Below are 24,346 nucleotides of genomic sequence, written 5' to 3' on the forward strand. Positions count from 1 at the left end.
CTGTTTTCTAACTGCTCTGATTACATTTCTGCCTCTGCCTCTGACCTTTCCTTCATGTTGTTGAAATTTCGATCCCTGCCTCACAGATTTTGGTTTTGTTCTGCCTCATCGTTCTTCTTTATTGTCAGCATTTCTAGTGTATATAGTTCCCTTCTCTGTATGGTCCAGCGGGTGAAACAATCCCCAGGAAATTAAAACTTCTGTATATTTTGTGTACAGAATGTACTGAAACAATTACAAATATGTAATTTAGGAAATAACCACCAGCTGGGTTTCCATTGACACAAAAACCGTGAGTTTTATTTTATTTTTATTTTTTTGTGTGTTTTTGCTCTAGCATGAGGTTGTGTTTTGGTTGTATCAAAATCAGTGTATTTTGCAAAACTACAATGGATTTTTTTTTCCTCATCACGAGTCGTGATCAAGAATTGGATGTTACTGCTGGCAGAAAACAAAGTGAATAAGCTCCATTTATTATTTCATAGAAATAAGAAATGTGAAATTGTTTTTGCTTTTTTTACATTAGTTGAATATTGTCAAAGTTTTGTGGATATTTGTAATGTAAACACAACTAGCGAAAGCTTTTTTAATTGCTTTAACCATAATATTGATAAATGCTTTTCTTAGTCACTTATATAGATCCATTAAAAAAATTAAGACCAATGTTTTACATCTTTTTTTCTATTAATCAAGATGTTTTTCTGCTAATGACTAACGAAAACACGACTATTTCTAAAACAGAAAGATGGGCTCAAGAAAAAGTATGTCTAATACCTGTCTGAAGGTAATTTTCAAAAAGTATTGTAATTTATTGAGCATGACTGAATATAAATAGCAGAGCAACACTCAGTTTGTAAACACGGAGGAACAAATCTTCTCTTCATTTCTGTGTGGGTGAATGTGAAACAGATTGTAACGCATTTTGTGGAGACTGCATATGTTTAGAAAGCTGTTGCAGAATATTTAACATTTACATTTCCAGTACTACATGGCAATCTGTGCAATTACTGACACATCTAGTAAGAGTGTGTAAAGAGGCTTAAATTAGCACTTTTACACACCTTTTCTTTGACTACCTTAGCCAGATATGGCACTGATAATTTTAGATAAATCCAATCTTTGATCTGAATAGATTCATTTATTGTTTGTTTGTTTATTTCATTGTTTGGATGAGAAAACAGTCCCATTACATCACACCTCCTCCACCAGGCTCAACTGTGAATATGAGGAGCTCTTCCACGTTTTCATCCTTTCTATCTACATTTGAAACCAGTTTCTGTCAAGCATTAACTTAGGCTAAAAAATTACAGTTTTAATTACCAAACGGATTTGATGAATGCCACAAATACTGAAACTTTTTTTATAGCAATAGAAAAGTTTACACATCTTCCATAACATATTTTTTATTTCTTTCTGTTAATCTTAATCTTTCTGTGATCATTTTTATTAAATGTAGTGACTCACAGTAAGCGAGATATATTTGTGCTTGTTTGAATATTATCTCTCTTGCATGGCTCAACAAACAGCTGAGGCTCAGCGGGGGGTAAAGCAAACTACTGCAATATGTAGGCTGGAAGGAAGCACTGCGTGGAATACAAACTAGGACAGGAGCAGAGACTTCTGAGAGGAAACTGGGAAAAGATTTGCTTCAATTAGACTGAGAAAGGTCAGCTGTTTGGATGACAGATTGTTAAACAGGCAATGAGAGAGTATGTTAGGGAAAATCCATACGGTGATAGACTCGGCAGCCATGAATGCTATTTATTGAAATAAAGCTCTCAGGGCGCCATCATCTCTTCACCTTTATTGGTTTTTATATATTTTCTGGGCATTTTCCAGTGATTCTTTTCCCCTTGTGATTCCAATACTGAAGAGCATTTTCTCTCTATCAAAACCATCCGTCTAATACTTGCTGTGTTAAAGCAGCTGTGATCCTTCAAACTGTCCTGGCACAGCAGATTTTGCTTTTGGTTCGGTGTATCCTGCTGATGAATGATCAGATTTGCAGCTGGTTTCCTCTGCTTGGCGGTGGACATGCAGGGAGCTTTCACTGCAGTTGTTGGAGGAAGGAGAAGGAAACACACGTCGGTCGATGATAGAACCAAAACCAAGAAACCAAAACCAAACACACTTTCAGCAGACTGCCTTAAAATGTTCAATTATTCTATATGAATGTTTTTTTGATTGTGGGTGGAAGCTAGAGTACCAGAAGAGAACCAAAGTCCGCCTCAGGAGACAATGCAGACTCCTTGCAGAACACAAACTTGGCAGGGATTTTAATCAAGAATCCTTCTTGCTGTGACTCATCTAAGGTCTATTTCTTTTAAATTTTGGCACTACTACAAAAGTTAATATCTACAGTTTTTATAATTTTTGCTCTTGGAGGTTCAGAAAATAAGGACCAAAGAAAATAAATGGCGCTATCGGATTGGCTGTTTTGCAAACACCAGCCAACAGGGTGTCAAGTAGCGTTGTGCTCAGGTATTTCAGTTTCCCAAGCTGGAATGTCTTAGACATGCCCGACAAAAAAATTCACAAATAGGCACATTTTACATAAATAATATGGAGTCATGTTCCACAGAATATTACATAAATAGGCTATCTTTTTATGTCAAATGTAAATAGAGACGTACATTTTTCCAAAACCGAAACTCCTTTTTTCATTGTTTTATAATATTTAGATAGACCTGTGTCATTCCTCAAACACACATCTGTATTATGAAAATGTTTTTTTAAATCTAATCTTTTTAAAAACTCGTTTAAGCCACATTTCTAACAGGTAGAATGGAAAAAGATTTCTGGATGAAGGCTGAAAGCTCTTCCAAGAACCAGAAGAAGATGGGTTCAGTGGTTCTCTTTTTAAATATTCATTATGTTTCCTTTCCAACCGTGTCTGGTTTTAAAATTGCATCACATTTTAAAATGCAGAACAGCTGACATCAAATTGCAAAATATTTACTGGTATTGCTACATACCAGTTGTAGAAAACTCTCCAGGCTCTGGGTTATGGCAAAGACAATCTAGAAGGAGCACAAGCATTTAAATTATTTTTTATTCATATGTATTTACACAAAATGCCCCAAAAGAAAACTAATTAGCAAATGGAGAAATGTTTGGGTCCCTCTGCACAGCAAGCATATGACATGCAGGACTAATTAATTAGCAGCTTAGTGTGATTATATCTCATCTGTTGCCTCCATCCTCTTTTTTTTCTTTTTTTTTTTGGAAACCTGAATTTTCTTCTGTCTCACAGCAATGTTGGTGACGAAAGTTTTCTGTAATGTTTTTGTAAGTACATCAACTTTGCCTGAGGTTTGTTCTATGTTGTGGTTGTATGACCACATGGAATGATGATGAAAAAATATATAATTATAAGTTCATTGCTAGCAGTTTTTTTACATTCTGTGTGAGTTCCTTTGGCAAAACAGTCGGAGATCTTTTACTGGAACTCACTTTGTTAAAGGGGAAGTATTGTGTGTTTTTCAGGCACATAGTCGCATTTTAAAGCACAGTGAAGTAACTGTGAAGTTCCATTATTTAAAAAAGGCTACATATATCAGATATGACTTCAAATAAATTTTGCTTTGTAATTTAACGGCTTGAAATTGGGCCTCTGTCTCTTTAAAAAACGACTGAAACTCCACCCGCAGGAAGTCATTACGACATGGCTTCTTTAATAATGAAGAAACGATTTGATCAGCGTTGCAATGAGAAGTAGTTTACTTAATGAGCTCAGCAGATGTGGAGTTCCACCAGATGTTTGCTAATTGTTTCTTGCTAGTCTGGAGGAGCAGAAAGGGAGAGTCGCTCTCTGAGGCAGAAACCTGGAAACTGCAGCTGTGAGGAGAAGCTGCGTCTCGAAGGCGAGGCTACGTCCCCTGAGGCGTTTAGCACGGGTGAATGGTTGCCATGAGAGATTAAAGAATTACTCAAACATGTATTGAAGAATAAAAGCAGCACTCCATGTATGTTTTTGTTGAGGGAATAACATTAAACATGATGTAAATCTCAAAAAAGTTAATTTTACATAATACTGCCCCTTTAAACAGACAAATTGTTGGTTGCAAACTCTTATTGGAGCTTGCCAATAAATCACACAGATGCACAACAACAATCCTACCCAGACATGACTTTGCACCTCAACTGACAGAAGCAGCAAATAGGTCCATGGTGACTTTGGAGGAATCACAGAGCTCTCCAGCTCAGGTGGACGAATCTGTCGGGACATCTCTGTGTCATGCATGCTTCAAGGTCTGTTGATTATTTAATACTGCTGAAAAAGAAATAATTTTTTGAAAAATACAAGTTCTGTTCTCAAAAACGTCTCCCTGAAAAATATCTCAAATAATTGAGTAAAATCCTTAAAATAATTACATTCATGCCCAAACTGAATGTAAGTAAACATCAGTCTGAAACTGCACATAAAATATCAAGAGATTGTTGAAATATCTTTCTGCCTTCCTCCAACACGAAGCAGCAAGCTTTTGTGTCGCCTCCTCTGATACATTTTCGTGTGACGTGTTTACTTATTTATATCCAGCTTTCATTAAACGAATTTCGTCGTTGTTTTTCGTGTTCAGGAAACCGTTCCAGTCTCAGAGTCACAGCTTTGTGTAGATTTTAAATTGCTTCAACCACGATTTTGTCAACAATGAGCTAATTGAGATTACAGCCAGGAGAAGACAGCGAGCAACATTAAGAAATCTGGGTTATATGTACATAATTACAGCATGATGAAAAGCTCTGGAACAATAACAAAGAGTTTGTTGTTCGTCTATTTGTTTTGCGTGTGCTCTGATGGTTCATGTATCGCCTAAAGAAAAGTCTCTTGAAGGCGTTCATCTTCCATGGATGGGGTTGTTGAAAGAAACACTTTAAAACACAAATGGTCGGAAGATGTCAACAGAGTGCAAAAAGAAATTGCTCTAATTTTAATATTTGTTTTCATGCATATCTGACATTTACTCTGTTAGGCTTACAGAGAAAAGGAGATACAGACACGATTAATATTCACGTGCAAATCCCAGCTGACTTAATGCATCGTTCTTGTTAGAAGTGTCTGTTTTTGTGGAGGAACAGAAAGAAAAAGAATTGCTCTTCGCATTTCCCACTTTATCCTGCATTTAAAAAAAAAAAAAAAGATAGTCTGCAATTATGTCAAATTACACAAAGGTAGAATTTTTTGAAAACAATGTAAGAAAGTGTCTTAGAGAGGACAATTTCGGATGATTGTTGATGATTGCCGTCAAAGTCGAACAAACAAGACAAAAAAATAAAACTCTCAATCTTCCTCTTAGAAACAGTAAATACAAATCCTGCTTGTCTTTTTTTTATTTTGATGAAAATATTGAAACAAAGTAACAACAGAGAAGGACTGAAATCATATTTCTCACATTGCCAGTTTATTTAGGTTCAGAAAAATGTACATTCCTGGTGTGTTTCTGAGTGGGAGCCAATCAGTTTTTACAGCATGAACTCACGCCTGAATAAACTAAAGACTTGTTTTGCATCTTTTTTTGTACTTTACTTTTTATTGTTGCTGTTTGATACCATTGGTTGTGGTCTAAATAATGGTGATTTTTTTCCTTACAGTTTATGTAAACAAATTCACTATTAGAATATTATATCAGACCGTTAAAAGCAAACGTGGGTTTAATGAAGTTCATGCTTAAAGGCTGTTTTCAAAATAAACCTAATCTGACAAAGATTCACACGAATGCATTCAAATTTATTGAATATGACTTTGTAAGCTTGGGGGGGAAAAATGTAGCTGTAAAAAGAGTGAAAAATGTGATGGAGGTTGAAACGGAAGAAGTGGACAGGACAACCAGAGTTACAATAAAAATAAAACTTCAGTCTCAACTTCATCGCTTCATTCCCCCTGCAGAGACAGTAGCTTTGTAGCAAAATTAACCAATAAAATAATTTAAAAAATACTGGAAATTACAATAAAACACAACAATAACAGAAAGTGCCATCAATGTAAATTTTAAACATCAACACAACTTCATTCTGCAACTCCATGAGGTCCTGCAGCAATCTCCTGCCCTACAGACTCTCTACGTCTTGGAGCCAAGAGGTTTGAGGTAGCAGACAGCTCAGGTTGGACGTTTCCCAACTAGCTGAGCATCACAAGCCAAATGCACCAGGAAGGCATTCGCTATCAATAAGAGGCCTCACTAGGAGGGACAATCGTGGGCAAACAACCTCAGACTTTGTTGCCCCTTTCTTTCTGCAAAGTGGCTGCCAAACTACTGTTGGCCTCTTTCATGTGTGTTTCTTCCTTTCTTTTTTTTGTTTTTATCGTCTCTCTCCACTATCAGCTTCTGCAGAATCTGATTAAGAAGGATTTTCGTGGCTCCTGCCACGGCCGCTGGGAGCTCTTCTTCCAGACGCACCTGAACTGGCGAGCCAAAGACATTCTGGTTTGGCTGAAGCAGCAGAGCAAACAGCCTGGAAACCAGAGCACAGAAGCATATAGAAACACTTGATTTCTTGTATTATTTCACTTTTTAACTCTGAATTATTCTCATAGTTTATTTTTTCGCTGAATGAATGCTCTGTGTATTTTTAAACTTTAATGCAGCAGAAACAACTGCTTGTTTTTTTCCCCAGATTCTGCTTAGTAGCCCTTTGATGTTTTGCAGAGAAAACAGTCTGTCTTCTTGTCAGCAAAGAGTGAAGTGAGTGAGCAACGTTTTGGCAATTCCTCAGCTAGAAACGTTGTCCCAACTTAAAGGAAAACAGAGTTTGAGCCAAAACTGACCTGCTTTATTCCAGACAGTTGTGAAAAATAAAAACATCTACACAACTTCTGCTTCTTTCAACTCGACCACATTAAATATTCTTTTCATTTTTCACTTCGATGCCAGACATAATCAGTTCGGTTCATGTCCTGGCCAGGATTGCTTTGATTACTGTTTGAGCAAAACTTTTTATCTTGGAAAAACAAGCAGAAATACCAGGAGCAAAATGTGCCAAAATAAAAGAGAAACAAAATGACACTTTGAAATGTAGCTGATCGATTACAGTTACTGTCTTTAGAACAAGACAACTAGTTTGCTCTTGCATAGATTTACTATGTTTATGCTTTTTTTTGTCACACAAAATGTTTAAGGGCAAAAGCATGCCAAGTAAACCTCTCCATATCCATAGTTGAACCAATAATCAACTGTGACTGACCCAATTTTAATTAAATTTCACTACCAGCACACAGAGCTGTTTACTGCCACACATACAGAATCAAGAAGTCACCTAAATAGAAATTGTATGACAACTTGAAGTTCGCTGAAAGTTCTGGTAAAACAACACATCATGCCCCAATCTTATAAAGTTCAACAATATAAAAGAAGCAAAGTCAATACCAACGTCATTTCTAAGGCTTTAGAACTTCAGCGGACCATATTCAGTCATTATATACAAAGGGAGAAAACACAAACCAGTAGTGAACCTTCCTGGGGTTGGCAGGTACAGAAACTGATCGACTTATTCCAGAGATCACAAAACATCCCAGAATCTAAACAACGTCTTCCTTTAATCAGCTGTGCTCATTATTAAAGTGAAAACTGCACTGTAAAACATTTGACAGTGGTTTAAATTGAAAATGAAGCTTCACCAGCAGCCTTGAAAATACAAGTCAACTAGAAAACTGATTTTGTTTTACCTCAAATTAAAGTCCACTACATTGACTTAACAGGAAACAAGTTGCCTGAGTATTGTTTTCTAAACCCTGATATCTCATTAATATTGAAGTGAGTTATTACATAAAACTGTAATTTAAACCAAATAGTTAGTTCACATTATGCAGGAAAACAGCCCTCAAGTTAAAATATCTGTTTGTTTTAAGTTAGAAGAATTTAAAAATTTCACTCGGCTTGTATGAACAAAATATCTGATGATGCAATTTATTAAACATCGCTCTGATTTCTGCTCAAACTTTTATTTTTAACAAGGCACAAGCACTGTGAGAAGACACTGTCCTTAACCACTGCAAACTGATTGAATCAATAAAATAGACATTTGCCTTGGTAACGCATAAGAGGCTCTCATGGTGCAATGCAGACCCACACACTGAAGTTCAAAATATAAAACTTGCTAGATTTATTTCGACGTAAAGAGTAAAACATGGTGGAAACAACTAAATGTGGGTAAAATATTTTACAGTGCACAGCTGGTAAAACATCCCCCATAAAGTTGTGATTTAAGTTAGTTTGTTTTCTTGACATTGCTCATATTAGCATGTGCAGCAGGTAAAAACTTTTCAAAACACATTAAAATCCAGTTATCACATTTCAATTCCACACAATTTATTCCCAGATGTCACAGCTGGACCAATTTCATGGTCCTGTGAACAGACTAGTAAAATGTTATCCTGCTATCATCTTCCAAAATAAAAATATCTTTAATAAAAAAACAAACAAACAAACAAAACAGTCCTCTTTAAAATATTGCATCTCACCATATGTCCCAAACATGCGCACACGAGAACAGCGGCACTGCGCGGAAATAAATTAGCTGTCATATTCATCTATAAATTAATCATCATGCTGGTCCGAGAAGCACAAAGCATAATCAACCTGTGTCAGTCATACACTGCTGGTTGCCGTGGTGAATTCAGGAGAGTCCTGTTACTTTGTGCTGAAAAGGTCAGCCTGCCTCAGTCTCTGTTGGTGCCTGCCACCGCCACGCTGAAATAGAAACGTCCCTGTGCGATGTGACAATTAAGCCGACAGCTGTTAACAAGCTAAGTACATAATGTGCACATTCTTTCAGCGTGACCTCTCCACTTCAGATTCACCCTCTGCTCCATTATCAGGTTTTTTTTTTGTTCGTTTGTTTAAGATGTGAAGAAGAAGTTCTGACGCTGTTTATCTTCCTTATTTTGTTCATGTGAACAACAGTTGTTGTCTACTTTCTTCACAGTTTATTTAAACTGCTGTTAGACAAACTGACAAAAACAAAAGAGCAACTTTTAATTCAATAGAACTTTAAACCAGCTATGTTTTCTGAAAAGTGTGAATTCAGAACTCCCAGTTGGTTCTGGATGTTTCTAAGGCTTGTGAAGCTTTTTCTGCTCTTTTTCTCAAATTCTGGAGCAAGATCCCTCTTACTGTAGGGATTGCCAATACAAAAAATTATTAAAATTCTGGTTTCGTAGAACTTATTAAGCTGTTCTTATCATGAGTGCTTTATTTTTTATCTCTCTTTTTCCTGATTTATTGTAGGTGCTTATGTTTTATTGGTTATGTTTTATTTTATGGACTTGTACAGCACTTCGTTCACCTTGGATGTGTAATATATTCTATAAACAAATGCTGATTGATGTTATGTTATGTTGTCTCTAGATAATGATCTAGTGTAATAAGTCAACAATGCAATGAAATGTTTGGCTATAATGTCAAGATGTAGTAATAGCATCCAGTAGGAGTAAAACACATATAGTAAACAATATAGTAAAATATAACAGTGTGAATATGAAGTATTTCACAGGTGGTAATATTGTTTAAATGATTATTATTATTATTATTATTGTGTTGCAGCTTATTGTAAGTAATAAGTGACATTGAGATGAGTTTTAACAGTGAGTTGTGATGAAGTCGTGATTGAGCATTAATTTAATATTATTTTGACACAACTGAGATCAAACTACATATAATTAATTCATTTAACCAGTGGATTGCATGTGAGCATTGTTTTCTTTCCATGGACTTACAGTAGTTTGTGGAGTTAAATCCTGTGCTGGAGGAGCAGAAACAATACAAACCAAAATAGAGAGGAAATTACTCAACATGACAATCTGAACGGCTTTTGTGTTGAAGATTTGGGAGGAAGAAAGAAACTTGTAGATAATCTCTTTATGTAAAATTAAAACCATCTGTTTCTTAATTAAATAACCTTCTAAAACAGTCTATAGTAAGTCATAAAACCTTAATGGTTGGTGTAAGACTGCACCAGAGGCAGATGTTAGAAACTCAGACTCTGACTATTATTCATCCATCAGTAAACATGCCTTTGGTCTCGGCAGACTGAGAGGGGTCAGTCAGCTCCCTCAGATTTGAGGCATCGACAAGGATGAAAGAAAATGAGGCTGCTACATAAACACTTTGGAGACGCATCCTGCCGAGTCTGATGGATGTAATGCATAGGCTGACATTATACCCACTGACCTAGCCTGCACAAGCACATTCCAACCTTTTAAAATATGCATCATGGTGACAAAAAATCTTTTCCTGTAACGATTTCTTAACCGAGCCCATGCTCCACTGCTTATATTTGCAAACACAAACAATGAGAAACGGTTTCAGAATCTATTTATATTTTGTGTTTTTATTTTTTTTCATAATCCTTCCATGTCAAGCTCCGGATTTGTAAAAGCAACCTATTTATTATAATGAGCGTTAAATCCACTTACAGTTGTGTCTGCACACTCATTTTACTTTTAATTAAAACATCTTGCAGAATATATGCAGACTTCTTGACAATTGCTAATTAAAGAATAGAAAATACGTCCCTAGCTTTATAAAGACATCAATTCCTTCCTTTTTTGTGCATAAAAGGCTCACAATGAAGTGGTCCTCCATGTAGCATGGGTGATAGCAATGTCATGTCTCTTTCTAAAGAATAATTCATCTCATTCTACATTAAAAGGTTAGACTGGAAGTGAATATTGTGCTACTATATTTTCATCCTGAGCTTTGAAGATCTTTTTTTCCCTTCACTACTATCCTATCAGAGGTCAGAGTAAAACTTGACTGAAATTAAATCACAACTTTCTCTTTTTTTCACTATTTCTATAAATAATGCAATATTATGTATCGATTCATGAACCTCAAGAGGAACAAGAGAGCTCAGAAGCCCCAATGTTTTTGAGCTTTGCCTCAAATTGAAATTTTTTTATGGCCAGAGGCAATGCATGGTCTTTGCACTGTATTTCTGCTTATCACAATTTCATTTCAGGTAATGAATTTTCTTTTTTTTTTAGCTTCATTTCTTATTTAGCTCAAGAAACATCCAGCAGTATGTACACAAGGATTGAAAGTGATTTTGGCGAGGCAGAGGTTCAGCGAAACCGAGCGCGTTACTGGCCTCGATGAGCCTGCTGATCGGGCCGACTCTGTGTCAAAAGGTTGATATGATTGATACTTCTTATTTGAGAGATTGACGAAGGTCATTAACCTTGTGAGTTTCTTTCTGGCGTGCAAGCAGGACCCCGATAACAGGAGCGGACCAGAAACCCGGAGCGAGCTTCACCATAAAAGTGACAGCGTACTCCAGCGTTTTACAGCCTGATGTGTAAATCATGTCGAGCGAAGGATTCAGTCCTCACTCCTCTGCATATTTCACACAGTGTGAAAGTTATGCATATTAAAAATGGAAGAAAAGATGATTTCAAGCCAAATGACTGTTAATAACGTTGAGTCAATAAAGATGTCAAGCATTAGTCATAGTTTATTATAGAGTGCAGTACGAGATTAGATGGAATTATTTTGGCTGTGCCTTAATTGCTTAATTTTCTTCATTACCTCTCTGCCTACATCTTGGCAGCTGCATCTATCTATGCACCATCCAATACCTGAATAAGACCTATGTGTCTTTATCACAAGCAGCACGGCTACAGGACGTTAGTAAAGCAACACATTCAAATTCCACTGAACTATTGAGTTAATATGCAAAGTTAAACCAGATGAATATCAATATAAAACATCTATGGGTTTTTATTCCACTCCCAGTAGTAAAAATGCACTTTCATATTTTATTCAAATGCAGAATTGCTGGCAATTACAAATTTTAACTTTATTTAAATTTAAACTTTAAAATTTCAAATTTATTTGTCAAAATAATTATAGTTCATTAAGTGAAACAAACACCCAAACTAAGCAATCTAAAGGACAGAAATCCTACAACCAGGCTAATAGGGAAGGTTTATGACCAGGCTATAAAGTTTAATGAAATCTAAGATCCATTAACAGTGTAGATGTCTCTCCAGAGTCTTAAGAAAGAGCTTTTTTAACCTAGAAGTCTGAGTTCCTGAATCTAACATTCAAAGTTTTAAACCATTACACAGCCAGTAAAAAAATATTATTATGAAGAAGAATTAAACTAGAAAGAGACTGAAAATATCAACAAACCATCATTGTAGTTGCAACGATTGTCATGACTGCAGCTGTTTTTCCATTCGAAATTTAAACATGCAATCAAATCTATCTGGACGTAAAATAAGTTCATGTCCAGTACAGAGCTATTGCATTATGGGTAATGTAGGAATCAGACCCAGAACGGCCCAGAAAATGGTTAAACAAGTTTTATTGACAAGAAATAAACTGTGCAAGATGGACAGAAACTTTTTAGGGTTTTTTTTCTATGAAAAACACAGATAGCTGAGCGATTGATAAAATAAATTATTCATTATTCATCTTCATGCTCAAGCTAGCAATGGAGTAGCACAGCTAGCTGTTACGGAAAGAAAAAACAAACTAACACTGCTTGAAAAGTAAGCCAAAGGCTCATTAGGTTGTTGAGTTTTTGTTGCTTCAAGGAACATAAAATAATACAACAGATATTGAATCTTCACTTGTTATTCAAGGTCACTTAGAAGTTCTCGTTAATACAGCAGCAAAGCCAGATGCTAGCGGCTAATTAGGAAGTAGATGCTTAGAATAACACCAATCATTATTGGTATTAGGTATTCTGGTATTCTGATGCACCATTTCTGGTTCAGAAAAAATGCAAAAACCTCAGTTGCATTGATTGACCATCTAGTTAGTATGTTTTGTAGAGAAGCAAAAGAGAGAAAATACAGGTTGTTTATTTCTGTAGAAGCAGCATCGCAGCCAAAACAGCATCACAAGCTGTTAGCAGAAGCCAAAGAACGGAAACTTTATAAACTCCAGATAACTATTCATAACATTGAGTCAACAAAACCATCAGGCATTTGTTATAGTGTGTCATATTTGGTTGGAGGGACTTATTGTAGCTGTGCTTTAATTCCTTAATTTTCTTCATTACCTCCCTGCCTACATGTTGGCACAATAAATCATGAACAGTCCAGTTTCTGAATCAGACCATGTGCACCCTCAGGCATCGACAATTAAAGTGATGTCCTGCACAATGACTCACAGACCACTATCTTTAGTTTTCAAGCCCTGGACTGCCATCCAGTAGACAAACAGTGAATGAGCATTGCTAAATGCTGCAAAAGAGACCTCTAAGCAGCTTCAAGGGCTAAATGAAGAAAGGAAGCAAATGTGTGCGGCGGTAAAATTGCCAGAGTTTGATCACTGTACTTGAATGTATTCTTTGGGGATGGCAGAGAATTTTTTTTTACTTAGTGCCTCCCACAGGCATGGATGTGTTTTGAAACGTGAATTAAATTAGACAGTGCTTAAGGTGGGAGCACTGCACCGACCTCCGCTCTGATTTATGAATGGTGACAGTTGTCTCCAACGCTGTGTGTTGCATAAACTCGTTCTGAATTCTGTCTGACAACCGCAGTCAGACTCTAATGCATCAATAGCGCATTATTACTTTTCTGTCTGTTGCCATCAGCGACAACCTACATTTCTCAGGTGTATTTATTTAACGGATGAGAGTGGGAGAGCTGTGCGTGTGCGTGCTGGCGTGTGTGTGTGTGCGTGTGTGTGTGTGTGTGTGGAGGGGGGTCTATGTAGAAAGTTGGGACGATGCTTGAAACTTTAAATGGCATGATACAACTTAATATTAGTATTCTTTGGCCCTTTTCATGTAAAAAAAAATACAAACAAATACATAATTAGGCAAAATCACAGTGTGTTTAAACATAGCAATTTTACCAACCTTCCAGCAAAACAATTATGTCTAGCTGTGCAGCAATTACTCAGTTTTAGTTCCACAGACAGGCTTCTAATACAGCGCTCATACATGGGTTCAGAATTACAGCCAGCACAACCTTTAGGCCTAAATTGTGTTACACCAGTTTAATTTCAGCACCAGGGACAGAGCGTCAGCCACACACTGCTTGGTCTAATTGTTCTGGAGCTTCGTCCACGATACGACTTTCCAGAGCTCTGTGGGTTTCAGCACCATGGACAGCAGACTAACTGTTTCTGTGCTGAACAATTTCAGCACCACTGAAGAGACTCTATTAAACGTTTTTCCCTTTTAAATTTAACACTGAGGTAAGATTTGTGTGCTTTACTCATGTTAAGGGTCAAGGTATCCTACTGAAAATTTGTTTTGTTGTATAATCCATCCTAGTTTCAGATTCTTAGAAAGCACACAACATATATATATATTTTTTTATTATATAGATTTTATAGACAAGGTTAGCTGTGCTCTAGTGTGTTATGCTGAAGTGTTGAATTTCTTATTAGGAACTGAAAAGCAAGGAATGTGTGGCATAAAAGTTCCTGCTTAACATGAAATTTGGTAGATTGAAATTGTACTTGTGTTGCTTTTAGGAAGCAGAAACAAACTACCTGCTACACTGTAGCAGCTACAGGAAGGTGGAAAACTGGAGACATAAAAATCCTCATGAGCTGTTTTTTTTTTTTTTTAAAGTAAGCCAAAGACTTAGTTAAATTAAATTAAATTCTGTTTATATATCCAGCACCAATTCAAAATAAATGTCATCTTAAGATACTTCACAAAAAAGGAGATCTAATTTATCTAAAAAATTATGATCAATCAAATTATTCATGTAGATTCAAATCCAAATGCTTTTATTTGTAGCAATCTGTCTGCCTGAGCAAGTTTTCAAGATGGTTCTGATTTGATTATTGCTCTAAATATTATTAAATGAATTTCTTTCCTCAAAACTCTATACAAAAATTATGACAACGAGGAAAGAAGAATAGCTTAATCTTCCTTCAGATGTTTCTACGACTTACACGGAGTTCACCTGAGGTAAATTCAGTTGATTGGACTTGATTTGGAAAGGGACACACCTGTCTATATAAAGTCTCATAGGTGGCAGTGCAGGTCAGAGGTCAAACACCAAGCAGTAAGTCAAAGTAATTGCCTGTAGACTTCTGAGACAGGGCTGTCTTGTGGCACAAATCTGGGGCAGAAACAAACATTTCTGCTGCTTTGAAAGTCCCTGTGAGTTCAGTGGTAAACGGAAGAAGTTTGGAATCGTGAGGAGAAAACATGAGAAATGAGATTCTCTGCTCTGATGAGACACAGATTGAACTCTTTGGTGTGAATGTCAGGCGTCATTGTTTTGAGGAGACCAGGGGCGGCTCCCTATAGTGAAGCATGGTGGTAGCAGGATCATGCTAGGTGGATGTTTTGCAGCAACAGCAACTGACAGTGTAGTCAGGATAGAGGAAAAGACGAATGCAGCAACGTACCGAGACATCCTGGATGAAAACCTGCTGCAGAGCACCTTGACCTCAGACTGCGGAGACTTCTCATTTTTCAGCAGAACGACGACTCAAAACACACGGACAAGATCTCAAAAGTGTGAATCTGACTGAACGTCTCTGGAGAGATCTGAAAATGGCTGACAGACGTTTCCCATCCAACCTGAAGGAGGTGGAGAAGAACAGCAGAGAAGAACAGATCAAACCGCCTGAAGATGGCTGAGCTCATCTGGTGGAGTTGAATTCAAAAACACTCGACTGTCATTGATCCCAAAGATGAGTCAACACAGTATTACACACATACTTATGGGAATGTGATTTCTTGATTTTCTACTTTCAATAAATTTGCAAAAATGTTAAACTTTTTTCCCCCACATTGCCGTAATGGGATATCGGTGTGAAGAGTTTTGAGGAAAGAGATTATTTTAATACAATTTGGAATCAGGTTGTAGAATAAAGTGTGAATACTTTCCAGACATATGTTTAATTTATTCATTTTTGTTTCTTATTGCACCGTATTTTGTTCTAGGATCCATATGTTGGCTAATAACTCAAAGTGTTTTCTAACCTGCATCAAGGCTTCACCGTAAAGGACAAAGCTTTGTTAAAAATACGATGCTTCAGCGTTTCCCCCCCCCCCCCTTAACTGTTTATGCATCAGACTGATTCTTCTTTTCCCATCCATGCCTTATGTACAAGCCCACGATGCCAGTGAATGAATAAAAATAAAGAAAATCCGCATGACTTGATCGTCCCGTGGCGCTGACACAAAGAGAGAGCTGTGCATGTTCAAAATGCAGCAGAGACGCGTAAAACCAGCTCAGTTGTAACCGCGGCATGATAAGGAGCGCATCTTTCTTTTTTTTTTTTTTTTTTTGCTCCCCCGTACTTTTGTAATAAGCCAAGCCTTTATAGGAGAGCATTCGGCATCATCAGCTGTTCCAGGTTGGACTCTCATTGCTGGAAGTCGGAGCTGAAGGAGTCACATGACAGAACTGGAGGCAGGGAGCTAGAGAGAGGAAAAGGCTCAGCATTCCGCCTCGCACCGCCATACTGTAGCCTCTTTTGAGCCATTTCACATTTTTATTGCAACATTTTACTCCCGCTCGGTGAGTACACTTCCACTGGCTATTTTTTTTTTTCTGTTTTTCTAAACAAACATATTTTTTGGTCTTCTAAATTCACCCCCTTCTTTTTCTTTTTTTTTTTTTTCCTTTTTTTGGGTTGTTTTTCCTCCTTTTGCTGGTGTTTGAATTGAGCATTTGCCGTGCTGGTTTCAAGCGTTGCCCCCCCACACCTCTACAGTCAGTCCATCCAGGCTTCAAGTTTTCAGCATGCGGTGATTCAGATCGAGAGGGTATAAATTGAAAGAAAAGAAAGGAAACGAGTGCGTTATCGGTCTCTGAGAAAGCATCTCACTTTGCTTGCAGTTTTGCAGAAACCGAGCAGATTTGATCAGTACAGAGATTTTTCTTTTTCCTGCGCATTTACTGGTGGGTTTTGGGACATTTTTTTTTATTATTTTGATTTTTTTTTGTTGTTGTTTTCTGTCGACTTTTGCTGTGGCTTTGGTTTGCATTTTGGCAGTGTGGTTTGTGATTTTGATGAATCTCACCGGTGAAACCTCTCGCTTTTACTTTGTTGCTCTTTTCTTTATCTTTTACCAAAAAAAAGAAACAAGGCAATCCTTTTTAAATCCCCGCTCTGGCGTTTTAACCTGACACTTTTCTTGCAGCTGAGCTCACAGGTTTGTGCTTTTTGTTTTATCTCTTTTTTCCCCCCTATTTCCTGTTGTACTCTTGCAGATGGCAGTGTCAAGTATTTTTGGATGTAATTTTTTCTTACTAGATTCTTGGGAGAGTTCAATGCGTTTTTCTTGCTTTCTATTTCAACGAGGATGAACAGACATTTTCCCACTTGCAGGTACATTAACAAATGTTTGAAATAAAGAATGAGGTACCAGAATTCTGCACCTGTGGCTGATGTGTTATTTTGTAAAGCTGATGGAAATTGTTCGATAGAGCAAACAATTTTCATTGATTTCACCTGAAGGTTACCTGCTGAGATCACAATCAAGTTTCATTCATTTGGATTCCAACAGTAGTTTGCAGACATATTGACATCCTTTGAACCTTTTCATATTTTGTCACCTTACAGTCTCCAACTTTAATGTGTTTTTACTGGGATTTGACTCGACAGACTGACTTACAGTAGTGATTGTGAAGACATAGTTCTAAAGAAGGATGCATGGTTTCTTAAATAATAAAACTGACACCCCTAAATAAAATCCAGTGCAGTTAATGGCCTTTAGAAGTCGGCTAATTTGTAAACTGAGGTCAAAGTTTGTCACTTGTCAGAGCTAGTATATTTCTACCAGGTTTTTCCATCTAGGGACTGAAATTTTTTGCCCATATTTCTTTGAACAGAAGCTCAGGCTGTTAAATTGGACAGATAACGTTCACTAAACTATCAAGTTTGTAGTAGATGGGATTTAAGTCTGGATTACAAATGTGTATGGATACAAACCAGTAAGACAAACATTTCAAAATTTTTCTTACCTTTACATTTTGATCATCATCTGAGATTTGAACCAAGTTGTTAGATGAAATAGCTTTGGAACAACAAATTGCTAAAAATAAATAACTAAAATAATAATTAGACACAACTTGATGCTGCTAATTATTGCAGGCCATAGCAATTGTGTAATGAACCTGGATTTCTTCCAGGATTAACAGTTTTTTCCCATCGTGCTTTGCATTAGTTTTGACCTGTTTGCATCCCCACAGGATGATGCTGCCACCTCCATCTCTCACTATACGAGAGGCTTGTTTCGAGTGATGATCAGTTCTTATTGCTTTTAGGTCATAAAGATGTTTTAATTCATCTCATCAGAATACCTTTATCTGCATGTTGACTCCATCTCATGCATTACTTCAGACAAAATCTTACCTAGAATCCCATTAAAGTATGTTCAAGTTTGTGTTTGCAACTTTGATAAAATGTTGAAAGAGTTTAAAGATTATAAATACCGCTAAGTAACTGTTTTCAAAACCCTTGGAAAGGATGCACCTCTGAGATTATAAACTAGTATCCAAGCTGTATCTATAGATCGATCGGGAAGGGGCAGAAATAATCAATTCATCTAAGTTGGAAGCATAAGTAGCTGAAGCAAATATATTGCCACTCATAAGTACCTGCTTTATTGCTGGACAAACTCAAATCGGCTTTCCCAGCCCTGCAGATACATAAAGTACTTCCTGGATTTGTCAAATCTGATTTTTGCAGGAAATTAATAGAACCACAGACAGGACTAAGAGAGAGGCTTAGAGGAAATAAATCCCTCAACAGGAAGGTTTGACTTCAGATTATCGGTGTGCTGCAGAAAACGCAAAAAAAGACATTGTATGGTTGCGGTGAAGGAGGAATTTGCAGGGAGTGTAACTGAGCCAACATGACACTGTCAGTTCATGACAAGTTTATTCCTGTTTGCCTTGAATCCAGCTTTAAATGCTATTAAACGTCACCAATTAACTCTCCGTATGTATCCAGCTTGACAGAACAGAACAAAGGTTTCATCGCCATAATATGGACCCATAAAACAAACGAGAGCGGACCATTAAGTCCGTGTATAGACCGTTAACTCGGGGAGTCATTAAACAGCTCGCTGCAGTAGACCGGAAACGACCACTTCTCTCTTTTTTTTTTTTTTTCCTTTTTTTTTTTACCCGATGGAATTGAATTTTGATAAATACAGAATGCAGATCTCTGTGGGTAAACGTACATTTTTAATAAGGCCGGCTAATTAGAGCAGTTAAATTAAACATTGTATCCAGAGCTGAAAGGCTGTTAGTGTGTATTGATTCTGCTGCTGTCTGTTAAATCTATGCGGGTCATAAAGCAGGTGTAGATAAAAAGATGGGGTTGGTTTTAATGCCTTTTAATTTGCGAGGTAATTTGAGAAGCAGTGTATATTATCAGTCAGGGCTCACTTGTGTTTGGACTGACTTAAAGATTAAAACTATCAGTAAATGTAAAAGGAAAAGTTACCATAGTGACTCGTTAGTTGTTTCAGAGAGCCACAAGTTTGATATGTGTTGTGTATTCTCTGTAATCCGCACAGTAAAATTCATACACGCCTCCACTAATGTTTGGTTAGACGTCAGGTTACACTCTGAACTCAGGTTTTGTAAAACGGTAATTGGTCTGCACTTTTATATCTTTATCAAGTCCAAGGACTCCAAAGCACATTACACTACAATCAGTCTTTGTCCCACAAAGGACAAACGCAGGTGTAGCAAAGTGACAAGCAAACGAAGCATGTAGATTCACACAGAGACAGAAACATAAATTAAGACAGATTAAATATGAAATATTCTACAGCACGAGTCAAACTCAAGGTCTGCAGGTCAAATCAAGACTAAAAAGAGCCACATAAATAGAACTTCAAGATGAGATTTATTTTATCAGTCGGTTTTTATTTGAATAGTGCCGAATTACAGAAATCTGAAAAGATGCTACATATTTTAAGATTGCAGAGAAGGCTAAGATGTTTAACAGGTTCTTAATATGTATTTTTTTTACCTTTAGATTCTGCCACAACCTGCCCTTTGTATCTGACTGTATAATGGTTCATAATTTTGAATAAAAATGAGTTTGGTACCTAGGCGCTACAGCAAGGACAAAACTACACAGAAAACTGTGCAGTTATTTCCTGAAGCGTAATCTGATCCAACACAGTTCATAAAAATACAATATCACTGAAGTTAAAGCTGTTGCAGTGAAGTTAAACAATCTGTCCTACTCCTCCATTATTCCATTCACTCTTTGAAGTGCGTCAGTTATGCTAAAAGTGAATCAGACCTCAGCATGATGCTTCCACCTCCATGCTTACCCATCGGTACAATGCTCCTAGATTTAAATATCTCACTTTGACTATATTAATTCTGACTTTGTAAATATCTGAATCTTTGTTTTTCACCTGAAGATATTTGGCAGCTGCAAACTTCAATCAAGCTTGAAGGAGTTGTATCTTCTTACTTATAGTCTATTTTAAACTCACTCTTGTCTCAACATCTTCTGTCTGTGTTGGAATTGATGCTAGGCTTTATCTTGAACATTTTAAGCATTTTTGTTTACACAGTTTGGGTTATTAGATGAGTGTAGCATTGGTCCAATTGGTTTGTTCTGATTCGACAATTGACCCAAGCATGTGAAAACTGGCTAACATTATGCTTGATCTGAGTCCAACGGTGTTGAAAAATAGGATAAACTTTTTAAATATCCATCATCTATCCCAGTGGTTTCAAACTCCAGTCCTAACTCAAACTCAAGTTTATCCAAAGTGTTTTACTGGAAAATAAAGCAACAAAGATGAAGAGACTTGCATTAAAACAACATTAATTTTGACTTACATGAGTTGAATACATGATAAAATACCACATTTGGGAATATTTATTCAAATGTTGGGATAAATTTGGACATTTGAGCCTTTAATTGTAACTCTGGTTCCTAATGAATTCCTTCTTGTTTTTAAAATTGATTGACTTTGTTGTACGATCCTTTAAAATCCCCACCAAAAGCTACAAATTAACTACATCAATCTGAACTTTAGCATATGTAAACTTGCACTGAAGTACATTCACTCTTTGATATTTTTAGCAACTTCCAGAAGTCATTTAAAAAGAGATTTAAATTCACTCTTTTTGCATAGCCGATAGTCCTTTCACACATTTCCCATCCCTTTACCTAAATCAGTCCATCTTGTCAGCTTTTAAAACCTTGAGCCACTGCATCAAAACAAACCGACGTGTCCTCACACTCTGAGCTGAGAGGCGTTTCCGTCTCGCCGCCACGAGCCGAGCTCCTGCTAAGCATTATGATAGCTTCCATTACGTCCTGCAGTGTTGGTGTCTCTCGCCTCCAGGCAGGTTTGCTGTTATCTGGGCCAAGCCAGAGCTGCACAGGAGACTCAGATAGAGAAAGAGAGAGGAGGAGGAGGAGGGTGTGAAAGCTCATGTGTTGCCTATACCTATGCTGGCATAAATAAAATATCTCGAAGGAATCTGCTGTCTGCACCTAGCATATCCTCGGCTCTCTCAGGTGTGAGTGTGACCACATGGCTGCTTGTTGGCGTGAATAGAGATTGAGTTGTGGGGTAACACATTTCATCACATAAAAAAAATCGTAAAATATGCGAATTACTGTGTATTCATGACGGGATGAGATGAGAATGGCAGATAGGTACTATTTTAATTTATGCAAAATTCACATTTTGCATGTTTTTGTATTTCCATTTGAGTCTCTACTGTTTCTAAAAGCAGCCCAAATTCTTTAGAGAAACCACCCAGCTATTTTATTTTTGGTAATAAGTTCATGTTTTTTTAGTGTCTGGAAAATGAGCCATTTCAAAAACCTTCTGAATGTAAATTCGTATGCACTGCCCGTTACCTAGCAACGGCAGTAAAGCCCAACCCATTACCTAGCAGCCCAGTGGGTAAAACCACCTTTGGCCAACTGCTTTTACCGCTGTATGCTGCTGGAAAAGCGTTTTGTTGTTGACTTGCCATCCAGAAACCACTTGCTGTATTCTTGATGATTGTGCAGGAAGCTCCACTTCTGCTTTTCAAAGATTTAGTGTTGCATAACTGCACATCTGTTTGCAGCCATTTTCATGTGCAAGTGTAAACGTTGAGTTTGGAGGCAGCAGTTTATTTGGATTTAAAGTGATGGAGACCCTAAAACGGCTGAAAGGAGCTGAAAATAGGCAGAACTGACCAGGATAAAGTTTCTATCTAAGAATGATTTTGTGCAGCAAATGTAAAATGGTTAGTCCGTGGACCGATCCTAATAGGTCGCCTTTGAACTTCTTATGCCCTAAACCTTTATTGGCTGCCATAGTAAAAAAAAATATCTTGTTATTGTTCATTATCACGAGAGAGATGTTTAACTCAGCTCAAATATTTTCTATAGGATTTCGGTCTCAGATTACCATGACAGAAAATTTATTTTGTCTCATTTTTGTGTAGTATCTGAGAAATGTCTCGGTTCATAATTTTGTAGAGAAACGAATCGTGAACATTTTTCACCCTTCAGACAGATGCCAATAGATTTTAATTCAACTTCCCCTGGTATTTGGAAGATGTCATCATGCTGGGCAGTCTTAGGAAGCTTCCCAGGGTCTTTTGGAAGAGACGGGCCCACAGCATCACACTTAAAAAGTCCTGTCTTTCTCTCATGTGTGTAAGTATGGGTGTGTGTGCAAGAATACAGGTGTTCGTCTCCAAAGTGCATTCAAATTTGGGTTTTAGATGGGTCACTCCAGTTAATGTTTTTTGTTTATTGTTGATAGTGCAGTTGAGAGTGAAGAGAACAGCAGATATGAATGAACTTTTTCATTTTGGAGCACAGATTTAACATTTTTTGAGTCAAAATCATTTTGGTAACATTATTAGATACATGAAAGAACTCAATTTGGCATCTTTACTGAGTCTTTAGGGGAAATTGCTCATTTACTGTTATTTTTGTCAAAATCTTGGAAAGAATTACATATTAATGATGTGTTCCAGAGCTTATTTTGCCTTCCCTGTCACCAGGAGAAAAAGCTGTCATCTTAATTGGCTTTGGCAACATTTGGTTGTTTTCCTTAAAGATGAAAATTTCAATGCAGATTAGGCTTGCAGGAATTCAGGAAAACATGTATTTTTTTCTGATTTGAATGTAGCAGAACGGCTTCAAAAGTCTGCAATCTTTTCCATTTTATAATCCAACTTCAATCTGTGTTTACGAGTTGCACTGTCTGTCTGTTTAGTGCAATATTGTAAATGAAAACAAAATAATGAATCTTATTTATCATAAAAGAAAATGCAGAAAACCAAATAGCATCTCAATGAAGCTTCATCACTTTTTATTAAAAAAAAATAAGACTCATGGAAGCATCTTAGCATTTATTACAGCAGATAGTATCTAAGTTGCTTCTAATGTAAAGCTAATGAGCTGTAATTAAGCCGTATTACCACAATGATTTTCAGTTGTACAGGCTGCAGTTTCAGCCCTCGACTTTTCTACAAAGGAGATTATTTTCCATGATTTTAAAAAACATAAATTTATCTTCAAGGCCTGAGTTGACTTCTGTTTTTTTTTTAAAAAGCAGACAAAATCTTCTTTTAAACCATTTCCTGTAGTTTAAACTCCTTTTAGTGAGAAAGCAGAGGCGATGGGGGGTTTTCCTCAGGCCAGATGTAACTTTGAGTAACACTCATCTTACCCCGCCTGCTGCTGCCAGCTGTCAGTCAGCTGCATGTGATCGCTGAATGTGCAGAAACCTCCTGAACTTTTACCTCTGTCAAAAAAGGAACAGTAGTTTGTTGCTATTTTTTTGTTGTTTTGTTTTGTTTTTGTTTAGTGGTGGAAAAGGGACAGTCATGCCTCGGCTGACTATTTGTTCTGTTTTTATATATACTGTATTTGCCTTTAAGAGTATTACTGTCCTTTGTACTGAGTCATATATGATCATGTTACAACCCCAAATGTAAATGTGTTTTATTGGGGTTAACAAAACATCAGCAAAACCTGTTTGTCAACAAAAAAGCACTTTTTGCCTCAATTCCAGCTGCAAATCTTAGAGTTTCTACCAGCTTTACGGAGCTAAAGAATGTATTTTTTATCCGTTTATCTTAGGATGTAGATTGTCTGTGAACGTTGGTTTTCTAGTGTTTCCTCAGATTCCCAACTGGATTTAGATCCAGACTTGGACTGAGCCATTCTAACACATAGAAGCTTCTGGCTGAACCTTTCCAAAGTAGCTTTGACTCTTTTACCTCTTAATTTAACAATAAGTACAAAACACTTCCATTTTGCAATGATTAAACTACAGGACATACCTGGAAAAATTAAGTCTTCACCCTTAAGTGGATTTGAAATCTGCAATCTGTGTTTTCTTAAACTTTGATAGATTATCTTCTTCCCTGCTCAGCGGCATTTCAGTCACAATGTGGCTTCAGATGGCATCT

The 24,346-nt window shown here is 36.9% G+C and overlaps 1 protein-coding gene across 5 annotated transcripts in view; it reads left to right on the forward strand.

Moving 5' to 3' along the window:
• Positions 1–16,202: 16,202 nt before the first annotated feature.
• The window catches only part of LOC114137037 (RNA-binding Raly-like protein), a 113,586-nt gene continuing 105,442 nt past the window's right edge, over positions 16,203–24,346 (forward strand). Inside the window, exons 1-2 of one of the 5 annotated variants that reach the window (XM_028005529.1) lie at positions 16,205–17,085; positions 17,187–17,261. The gene's annotated coding sequence lies outside the window, so the exon portion shown is untranslated. Of the gene's footprint in view, positions 17,262–24,346 lie in introns of all 5 variants that reach the window. The other 4 variants (XM_028005532.1, XM_028005528.1, XM_028005530.1 and 1 more) reach the window with 4 other exon arrangements.

The sequence above is a fragment of the Xiphophorus couchianus genome, chromosome 21, assembly GCF_001444195.1.
Source record: "Xiphophorus couchianus chromosome 21, X_couchianus-1.0, whole genome shotgun sequence".
NCBI lineage: Eukaryota > Metazoa > Chordata > Actinopteri > Cyprinodontiformes > Poeciliidae > Xiphophorus > Xiphophorus couchianus.